The sequence below is a fragment of the Syngnathus typhle genome, linkage group LG2 (assembly GCF_033458585.1).
Source record: "Syngnathus typhle isolate RoL2023-S1 ecotype Sweden linkage group LG2, RoL_Styp_1.0, whole genome shotgun sequence".
Classification (NCBI taxonomy): Eukaryota; Metazoa; Chordata; class Actinopteri; order Syngnathiformes; family Syngnathidae; genus Syngnathus; species Syngnathus typhle.
Window position 1 is genome coordinate 23,702,415 of NC_083739.1, and position 11,563 is coordinate 23,713,977.

Below are 11,563 nucleotides of genomic sequence, written 5' to 3' on the forward strand. Positions count from 1 at the left end.
ACCGCGCAACTGCACCGCGCTGGTCGCATTATTGTGACAGAACCGTCGCTGAAATCTAGAAAATGTTTTTGAAGTCCTGATGTACTTTCCAAAATTTAAATGGACCTCAGTGCGCAGGGAGCTTAATTTGGTCCGATCGCGCAACCGCAGCGCGCCGGGCGCTCACTGTCTCATTGCTTTAAGAGCGTCTTTGTGTTTTAGGATGGCTTTACTGCTCCCACTTGCTTTCTTTGGAGGCATGATTAGGGGTTAATACAATCCTCAAAGGAACGAAAATACAATCACGAGCGGAGTCACTCGGCATCCGGGCCGCGCGGTCGGGTTTTCTCGGGTCCTTTCGGCTCATCTCGCGAGGTTCAACCTCTGAATTTTGTGCGACAACCGAAGCAAAACAATCTTGAATTTTTCGTTCGAATTCCGATATGTTCGAGAACCGGGAAGTTCGAAAACCGAGCTTTGACTGTATTCCACATCGCTCTATTCTCATCCTTCTTAGCGAAATGTATCTTTGGACTGCTTCTGCTTGACAGGTGCCATCATTGTTTACGTCGCTACGCATGTTGCATAGCGTGTGTAACGTAATTCGTGTTGACTGGAATCACTAAGGGAATTGTTAGCAAAATAGCAAACAATCCCAAGGAATTGGTAACTTGTTCTGAACAAGAACCGGTTTTCAATTCCCAGCCCTTGTTAAATGAAGTGTGAATTTCACAATTAGATTCTTCACATTTTCTCAAATCTGGACTGTGTGGCAATTTAGTGTCTGCAGTAATTCAAGCCGCTGCAGTTGACAGAGGCCATATCTTCGGAGGCGTCTCAGACATCTGCGTCACCCTTGTTAAAATTGGATGGTTCAGCTTTCAAGACACTGCCTGGTTATAAGACATCTTCACATCCGTACATGCCACCGAAATCAAATGGATGGTTTTTTTTTCCTTCACGTTTTCTTCTAGTCCCTTTTTTTTTTTTTTATAACATTCTTAGACATGGCAGTGTAGATCCATTCCTGGATGATGATGTGCACACTGGGACATGGATCAAAAACACTGAGACCAACCCAGATAATTTACCAATGACAGGCAGAAGACACCATGATCTTGAACGTATGAGTCCTATGCATGATGGCAACCATGTGGGATATTTTATTTCTCATTAAAAAATATTAATGTAACATAACATTGTCGCTTCTCTAACTGCTATCTTTGAAAATACTAAATAAAATAAATTCAGTCCTTTGATATTTAAAAAATTATTACTGTTGTTAATACTGGTATAATTGTTTTGTAGTTGGCAGCTCTAAAAGGAATAAGAAGTTTTGTGGTGGTGCAACCTATCCTTTACCTGAAATTTTACATTTAACATATAACGTTATTCGAAACAATAAGATCAAGTCGTGTAGATGTCTATCTAATCAGAAGAAGCTCTGCAGGAAGACACAGTCATCATGGCAGCACCTGTGAGGAGGTGGCCCACCTCAGATCTGTTCAGTCGGTGCAGCAAATTTCAGTTGGGTTGTCACCTAACCACCTTGCCAATCTGGCGCTAAAATGTGTAATATTTCATTGGCAGGATTTATAGTTTAGGATTCAACCTAATGCAAGAGATATGTGCTATAATTTTATTTTGAGCTGCCCCATTCCTTTGCCTGTTGAGGTTTAGATTTCTTTGTTGACCCAGCACTTACAGGATTGTTCTATACAGAATGAGGGGTAAATAAGAATGAAAATATACACACCATACTTTCATACACACACACATTTTTTTATACTGTATATATTCACATGTACAGTCTTTGCACAGTGTGATCACATCATCAGCCTGCACATGCAGCCTAGAAAGAGTGGAGACCCTGAATTTGGATGAATCCATGGAACCCTCAGTCAATTTGGTCATGGTGTCGCCATGCAGGGTTAGGTAAAGTTATCGTTGAGTTTTGAATTAAGATATTGCAGAGAATTCTGTCAGAGAACTCTGTCAGAGAACTCTGTCAGAGAACTCTGTCACTCCATTGCCCTATTGGTGCTGAGGCAGCAGTGTGTGAACGCGGGCAGTTTGCTGAGCCCAGCACTAGTACAAAGACCTCAGGGCATCAGGACATAAGACCAGTCAAATTTGAGGAAAATGAGACAGATGAAAAATAGTCAGGCTGGTGCGGCTACATACACTCGCCTCCAGGTCACATGAGTGAATTTGACAGGTGTCACTCCTCATGACCTTGATCCCTACCTTCCCAACACTAGCTCAGACATACAGAGGACATACATGTGTGCTTTTCATTTAAAAGAATGCAACTGAGATACTGTATACCTTCACATTTTCAAGGACACATATTGTGCATTTTTTCAGTTTAATAAAGCTCCCTGATCTCTTAATCGTGTTTTTGCAGGGTGGAAATATGCAAAAAAAATGAAAGATTATGGTTTGGGTAGGCTACTTGTTTTGAAGCTGTACTATGATGAGAAAAGCAAGGCTTTATGAATTGGAAGTAAAAGCATCATTTGTATTTTCCCTCATGCAGACAGCACTCATAAAAAAACATTGAATTACACTTGTCAGTTTTTGTAGCAGATCTGTGCATGTGGCGCATATATTGGACACATCAAACCCAGAATCCACCCAGCCCAATTCAACAACCTACAGCATAGAGGTGCATCATAAAATGGATTAACTTTTAAAATTAACTAATCGATTGTCAAATTAAGCAAGAAATAATTAAATGGGACAAGGAAAGGCAGCTTTATTTATATAGTGCACTTCATGAGCGAGCTAAACAATGTAAAAAAAAAAAGACGTTCAAAAATGATATAAAATGGTAAGTGAAATGGCTGTTACTGTATCAGTGCTACTCGTAAATTGCTTTATTATGCCCAACCAACTATTTTAGTTTTTGTTACAGGCCGACAAATTGAGGAGAGTTCCTTTACCAGCACTTGCATTTTGCTGTCATCCTTCAAGCAGTTTTTTTTTTTTTTTGCAACATTGATCGGGTGTGATACAATCTGTTAAGGAGCTTCATGTTTTTGGTAAACTGACGCCTTGCATTTCTCGATATTCCAAGAAACATATTCCTTTGGCTCACTGTATGTAGGCCACTTAACCCTTTCAACGCACAAGTCTGGTGCTTTTATTTAATAATGTGAAAAAAATAATACAATTTTAATAATACTCTCGATTTGAGTGTTTGTTTTAAAAATATTTTTTAAAGAAATATTCTCTTAATCAAACATCAGTTTATATTTGACTTGATTTTATTGCAGGACGGTGGGGGCAAACTCAGCTCTTACTCCGATATATCCTTTGTGTTGCACACCGCACACACACGCACGCACACGCACGCACGCACGCACACACGCACACACACACACACACAGAACTAGATTACATAAATGCAAGCAGGGATTTCGAGTGAAAGAAAGTTGGCAGTTGGCTGTCCCACTAATTTCCTCTAACATCCTCTCTTTGTCCTTTTTGACTTGTTTAACCATTTAATGTTTGTTTTGCATTGTGCTACACCATTTAGCGCGAGAAGCAGGATTCATCTATCAATTTTCCAAACCGCTTTATTTGAGCCAGATTTTTGGGGAGAGAATATCAGCTTCTTGATGTGCAAGCCTGTGAATAGCCAGACGTCTGGTAGAAAATTGCAGTTGTTTGTTTAAAGCGAGCGATGTGATGCAAAGTGATCATTGGTCAGTGGAGTGTCATGGTTTTGGCGATTGTCTTGACCCACATGCAGAACGAACTAAGAAGACCGAAGTGATCGTTAAGTGTTTATTGAAAAGGGGGGAATGAAATAGCAAAGTCAAAGTCTGCTTTATTGTCAACGTCTTCACATGCCGAGACACACAAAGAGATCGAAATTACGTTTTCTCTATCCCACGGTGACAAGACATATTACACGATAGACATACAAGTAAACGACGCAATATAAAAAACAAGAAGGCACAAACAATAAATAATAAAAGTAATAATAAATAATAAATAAACAGATAACACAACAAATAAGAGCCAGTGTGCATACAGACAGTAAAAGTACAGGACGCTACGCAGAACGGGGAAGCGAGTTCAGGATCCTAACAGCCTGGAGTATGAAGCTGTTTGAGAGTCTGGTGGTGCGGGAGCGCAGGCTTCTGTACCTCTTCCCAGAGGGCAGAAGCTCGAACAAAGAGTGAGCGGGGTGACTCACATCACTCACAATCGTGGTCGCCTTGCGGGTGAGATGGGAGGTGTAAATGTCCTTCAAGGAGGGGAGCGAAGCACCAATAATCTTACCAGCCGTGTTCACTATGCGCTGCAGGGCCAGCAGAGCTGGAAGGTCCGAGACAGGAGTAACAGACCTGGTGCTTCGATGGTGGAGTGAGTGAAGTGCCGCCAGGAAGGAGTGGATCTTATCGGAGATCAGCGAGGTGGGTCCACGAGCGGAGAGCAAGGAGACGCGGTGCAGGCGAACAGGGTAGAATCAGAGCGTAGATACACAGGCGTAGAGGTACCAAGATGGGCAACACTCAGGCGACGAGTTGCTGGGAGCAAGCTCCTTAAGCGCCTCTCCTTAATGAGCTTGATCAGCGACCCCTGTGGATCCTCAGCCACCCTGCCACGGATGCCACCTATGGACAAAAGAGAAAACTCCCGGACCCTGACATGGCGATGACAATCATGATTGTCTTTCCTCCTACCAGCTTCACACAACATTTTAAGGCTTCGTCTATGTCTTCTTCTTAATATAGTGTCACCTTCTTCTTCTGAGTATTATTATTGATTTTATCCATCCATTCTCTCACAGGGGTTGCGGGCGTGCTGGAGCCTATTCTAGCTGACGAAGCGGGACACCCTGAACTGGTTGCCAGCCTATCGTAGGGCAGACAGAGACAAACAACCATTCACGCTCACACTCTATTCTTCTTCTCCTTCTTTTTCTTCATATTATTATTATTATTATTCCATTGTTCCATTTTGTGTCTACGTACTTTGTTTCAATTGCAGTCGTTTTTTAATGTGATCTATAAATAAAAGAGTGAAGTTAAACAGTAAGAACATACAGTTTAGATAAAATATGATGAAGCCCCCATTCTCCATTGCTGTTACTTCCTATTCCTAGCATGTCTGCCCCTCAATGGTGTCTGTTTTGCTGGCCAAATTAGTGATGCCAAAGTGGTTTCAGCAGCGAACAGAAAGGAATACTGCTGTGGCAAGCCAAGTATGTACAGTACAGTAGAAAAATGTTGGGAGGTTTGGTAGTTGCCTCTTGATTGAAGGTTAATGGGGAGATGGAGAAAGCAAACAAAACGTGGCAGGCTTAAAAAATGGAAAGAGGCTACAGGTCAACACACGGACATTTGACCACATACTTATGGCGTCGACAGCTCGACATTTCCATTCAGAAGGTTGTTCACCCGATGATGAACAGTGGAAGCGGGGAACACAATAAGATACACCAGCATTTTACTTCTATCACTTGATCCAGGCACCCATCCATACAAAAAAAAAAAAGAAATTCACACTGTTCTATGATAATTTGGAGTCTTTGATGAACGTACATGTTTTCGGTGTCAGGGTCAGACAGTACAGCCATGTGCAGAGTGACCAGACTTTATTGTGAAAGGGATCGATGGAGTCTTGGAGCGGTGGACGGGCGAGGCTGTATTCGCTGAGCGTGGGTGGCTAGATGACAGGACTCTTCTGGAGCGGACGGCTGCTGCTGCAAAAGCGGAATAGGACTGACTGGACAAGGACTGAATCACCAGGAAACGGGGAGTCAAGCTTTCTAAGATCGATGCGAACAAGGACATGACAAGACAAGCTGACAACTGGAGTTGCGCTGGTCACGGTAATATAGACTTCCTGATGAGCCAGCGCCAGGTGCCGGCGATCAGGGTGATGGGGCGGGGGGGCTTTGACACCTGTGCTGTATAGCTTTTTTGGTGCAAAACAAAAGTAATATTCCGCCAAAGCAATGGTCCCCGAGTTGCTTCTTGGTTATAATGGTGGTCCCTTGGACAAAAACAGTTTAAAACCCCCGCTGTACTTCATTGACTTTTTTGAAGAAGTGAACTGTGTTCTGGTTAGGCTGTGCATTTCACCGTACGGGCTAGGGCGATCAAATGCAGCTCAGACCAATGTTTATTTGAGGGGAAAAGGAAGTAGAGAGCAGGTTTACAGGGTGGTCAGAAGTAGTCACGGACAGCAGGTGAGGGAACAGAAGTCCTCTTGGACCACGGGTGCAGAAACTCCACACGATCAACGAGCAAGGTAACAAAAGTTTACTCGGACCAGGAAACAGAAAACAGGAACAGGTACTAACTTTGACAGGTGAGAATGAACAGTAGGACATAAACAGATGATCCGACAGGGAGTGACTCGCAGGCAAGAATTAAATACACTGGTTAACAATTGGAGACATGTGACAGTGATTGCTCGACTGGGAGGAGCACTGGCAGGGAGGAGCAAGAGCAGAGATGCAACAACACGTCCCAAAAAAACACGGGACCGCAACACGGGACTAGCAGGTGCCAGTTTGTGGCAAAACGCCCATTCATGGGGCAATCAGCCCAAACGGAGAATGGAGACGTGACATTTTAATGACTTTAAAGACTAATGGAGTTGATACAAATATGAGAAAAGACACCATTTGGTGCTATCCTTCATTGAGTGGATTTGACAGTTTACATCTGGGCCCCAAAGGTTTATCGATATTGTATTTAGTGCTTGGGAAACTGATCATACCTGGAGTGACCACCGAGGACTAATTTTTCCAGGACTGTGGAAACTGACCTGGAGCAACACATTGCTTTAGACAAACTAAACATCTAAACACAAATTACCTTTCTCAATAGACCGTCAAGAATTATTCCTCACACTTGTGCCAGGCTTCTTCTGAAGAGCTAAAAGAAAGAAGGAGAGTGTGATTCCCTAAATGTTATGCACTGTTTGCGTGTGTGTTGGTGGTGATAATCAGTTCCAGGCGCACAAGGGTGACCATATCATTTCATTAGAGTTGAGGAGCAAGCGCATGAGCTTTGGTCCAGATTAGGGTCAGAGAGAAACTCTACTCCCTGCCCCAGTTGCCCTGAAAAATCAGTTGAGAAAGGGGGTAGAGGGGGCTGAGGGATTACTAGGCAGGGAGGTTCAGCTGTTTATTATTCCAATTCTATCTCTAACAGCTGAAAATTGGAGAATTAGGCAGCAGCCCTCAGCAGTCCGGGGATCAATGTGGCAGGGTTAAACCCCTGTGGCATGTATACACACACACACACACACACACACACACACACACACACACACACACACACACACACACACACACACGCACACGCATACACATACACATACACATACACATACACACACACGCACACACACACACACACACACACACACACACGCACGCACACACACACACACACACACACACTCGCACACAGTGCAGAGGTCGTCCACAAAATGTAACAGACACATTAGATTTCCCACTCTCGGGAGATAAGACACTCGTAGATTTCAAAAGTTGCTGAAAAACATCAGACTTTGGTGATGGCTTGCCTGAAATGACTTACTTAAACCTCCTCACCAGAGATCAACTTGACTGTAAAAACATTCTGTTATATAGTATCCAGGCGTCAGTACTCCATGGTCACGTCCATGCATGTTGTTAATCTGCTAAGGGACATGTGACACTTGGCACTCAAAAAAATGAACATGCCAGCATGCGGTCTGAGGGAATGAAAACTGCTCCATGGAGGTCACAGCGCAGACAGGAGAATTCAAAACTAAAATGTTTTATATCGCAATCATCATGCATTTGACTCTTTGTGTTGAGGCAAGAGGGGTTATCTATGCCCAAAACTGTCACTTCTCGTCCCCAGCCGTTCCACTAGGTGTCTGTTGTCATGGTTTCTGTCTGTGTGCTCGCTCTCCCCTCCTGTGTCCCCATGACTGCATTTTACCGCGGCACCATTGAGAGCGTCCTCTCCAGCTGTATTGCTGTTTGGGGTGGCGGCTGCACCGACTACAACTTGAAGGCCCTGCAGCGCATAGTGAACACTGCTGGTAAGATTGCTGGTGCTTCGCTCCCCTCCTTGAAGGACATTTACACCTCCCATCTCACCCGCAAGGCGACCACGATTGTGAGTGATGCGAGTCACCCCGCTCACTCTTTGTTCGAGCTTCTGCCCTCTGGGAAGAGGTACAGAAGCCTGCGCTCCCGCACCTCCAGACTCTCAAACAGCTTCATGCTCCAGGCTGTTAGGATCCTGAACTCGCTCCCCCGTTCTGCGTAGCGTCCTGTACTTTTACTGTCTGGACTGTCTGAATGCACACTGGCTCTTATTATTTATTATTTGTTATTACTCTTATTTATTGTTTGTGCCTTTTTGTTTATGGTGTTTTTTACTTTTGCGCTATGCTTGCTGGCTCCGTTATTTATTGTGTTATCTGTTTATTTATTATTTATTCATCACTCTTACTATTGATTGGTAGAATTTTTGCCTTCTTGTTTTTATGTTATTTTATATTGTTTTCAATTGTCGCGTACATGTATGTCTATCGTGTTATGTGTCTCGTCACCGTGGGATAGAGAAAAACGTAATTTCGGTCTCTTTGTGTGTTGTGACATGTGGAGAGATTGACAATAAAGCTGACTTTGACTTTGACTTTGATATTGATATTATTCTCACCTGCCTCTTGTTACCTGTCGTGTATATAGTAAGTCCTGTCTGCCCTTCACGCCCCGTCGGATCATTGTTGTCGTTTGATGTCTTCATGTCGTTTGGTTCCTGTCGTTTTCAAGTCTATTTCGGTTAGTCATTCAGTCATGTCATTAGTTTGCTAGTTCCTGTCTGTTTCCCTGGATGTTCCGTTACACTTCGCTTTCCCCTAAATCAGGGGTCCCTAAACCTTTTCCTGTGAGGGCCACATAACTTTTCCCTTCTCTGATGGGGGGCCGGCGTCAGTTTGTAACAGAAAATGTTTGACGATCGTAGGGGAGCTTAAAAAATTTATTGTTTTCCAGAAAGCCACACATAACCAAATAACGGTTATTTAACAACCCTTTCCAGGTTCTTTACAGAAAAAAAGTCAGGAAACAAATAATAACACTATTAATGAAATAAATAATAACTAAATAACCCTCTCTGAGTTCTTCACAGAAAAACCAGGAAATAAATAATAACAAAATAACTCTCTCTGGGTTCTTCATAGAAAAAAAAAGCCATGGAACATTAACTTTCTGTTGTGCCATGCACAATCTTAACAGATAAAAGTTCAGCTCAGTTGTAAGAGCAGAATCTCTCTGACACATATGAGCAGTCTCTTAAAGTTCTTGTGTTCCTTCCTTATAATCCTTTTGTAGGTTCCAGTAGGCTTGTAGACACCGCTGTCTTTTTTGTTAAAGTTTGCTAGTGCGTCATAGTCTGGAGTAAAATATGTTGTGGCAATTCTTAGGCGAGATCCGAGGTGTTGGTCGGTTTACCTCGATCTGTGACGGGTTGATGTTGACGTTCATGTGGCTGAACGTCATGTCGCGTACGTCGAGCCAAATTGGCCACTCTCTTTTAAACTGCATTTGAAAGCTCTGCGCGCGAATTACAAGAATGCTGTCGTCACAGCCCACGCTCTAAATTCGGGACTGATACAAATAGAGCGCGAGTGCGCCATGTACGTACACGGACTTGTGAGTGTGCACCAAGCTTTCTGACACAGCTTCCGGTAGTAAATGCGCAGGCGAGCGCTTCCCCATCTACTGGGGAAACGCAGTCATTGCAGGCAAAATGACCAAAAAAAAAAAGTTTAATAATACAATTTGTTCAGGGTTGGCGGGCCGGATTAAACGGTCCCGTGGGCCGTATTCGGCCCGCGGGCCGTAGTTTGGTGACCCCTGCCCTAAATAAACCCTGGTCCAAGCTGCATTTTGGTTGCCCTGCTCCATTCCAATTCATGACAAAAACAAGACCACTACTTCCTGGGTATGGGTAAGAATCTAATCCCTGATTCAAATTTTTTTTTTTAAAGATATTTTCTTTAAAAACAAGTGACTGCTCCTCTTATTTATTATGTTATTTGTTTATTTATTCATCACCCATTTGTTCATTGTTTGTGACTTCTTGTTTTTATTTTTTTTGTGTGTACTTGTAGGCGGCTCGGTGGCGCACTGGATAGCACGTCCGCCTCACAGTTAGGAGGGTGTGGGTTCTATTCCACCTCCGGCCCACCCTGTGTGGAGTTTGCATGTTCTCCCCGGGCCCGTGTGGGTTTTCTCCGGGCACACCGGATTCCTCCCAAATCCCCAAAACATGCATGGTAGGCCGATTGAAGACTCAGAATTATCCCTAGGTGCGAGTGCAAATGGTTGTTTTTCTCTGTGTGCCCTGCGATTGGCTGGCAACTGGTTCAGGGTGTCCCCCGCCTACTGCCCAATGACGGCTGGAATAGGTTCCAGCACACCCGCGACCACCGTGGGGACTAAGCGGTTCAGAAAATGATGGCATGGCATGGTATGAGGCATACTGATGTTTACTGTTTGCATGAACAATATGTCAAAGGACAGAATAGTAGGACACTTTTAGTAGGGAGTTTTGTGATCTCATGTGTGAAGGAGCGTAATGGAACAGGTCCTGCATTCAAGACACACATTTAATATTAAATAATGTCTAATTTACTATGTTGTCGTAGTTAAGAGGCCAAATATTTGATGTAACATTTCCTCGGCTTGAAATCATAGAAGCAGTAAACCTAAACCAAAGTAATTCTACAAATGTTACAGATTGCAATAGTTGTTGTTGGTCTACTTTCTCTCCCAAGAGGCAGAGGTTGGTGGGGAGCAAAGACCTATTCTCCATTCATGATCAAATCTTTACTGAGAGGTCCAACTCGTACCCGTTTTTTAGAGAAATAGAAGCAGCAGAGCGGGACAGGGCTCGCCGGGGTGTCTTTTTGAAAGTGTCCATCCAGCCTGTTGACGAAGACCTGCACAAAGCATCAGTCAGCTGAAAGCTGCCTGTTGTCCACCTAATCCTCACCGTGGCCCTGTTGCCATTGACAACACCAGCAAACAAGAGACTCTTTCAGAAGTTGTTTTTTTCCACTGACACACTAACAGAATGACAATAAAAGGAGACACTTTGGGCCTGATTTGCTCATGGTTTGTAAAAACGGGCGCAATCCTGATTGTTCTTGTTGGGCACTTAATTATGGGTATTCTGAAAGGAATATATTGCGAATAGATGAATTTAGCACATGCATTTCTCAAACCTGAGACAAATTGCGATGGCTGATCATCTTTTTTAATGTGGAAACTTGGACCACGCAGGAGTCATCACAGGTCAGAGCCAAACAAAGTCCCAATGAGGCAGATTGGAGAACATTTTTGAAATGCCAGAAACAAAAGTAAAGACTAAATATCTTTCACTTCAATTTTCCTCAATTTGTGTTAAAAATTGGAGCAACCCAGGAGGTTGTGTCAATTTGACCCAACTTCCAAAGCAGGGATTTTGTTGTATAAAACAACCCAAAAAATGGGTTACCGTATTTTCCGCACCATAAGGCGCTTCGGGTTAAAAGGCGCACTCAGGTC

The 11,563-nt window shown here is 43.5% G+C and overlaps 1 long non-coding RNA gene across 1 annotated transcript; it reads left to right on the plus strand.

Moving 5' to 3' along the window:
• Positions 1-5,636: 5,636 nt before the first annotated feature.
• On the plus strand, positions 5,637-11,100 carry LOC133150196 (uncharacterized). The gene is made up of 3 exons (XR_009713738.1): positions 5,637-5,827; positions 10,126-10,290; positions 10,385-11,100. It is a non-coding gene; the product is annotated as an uncharacterized LOC133150196 (long non-coding RNA).
• Positions 11,101-11,563: the final 463 nt, after the last annotated feature.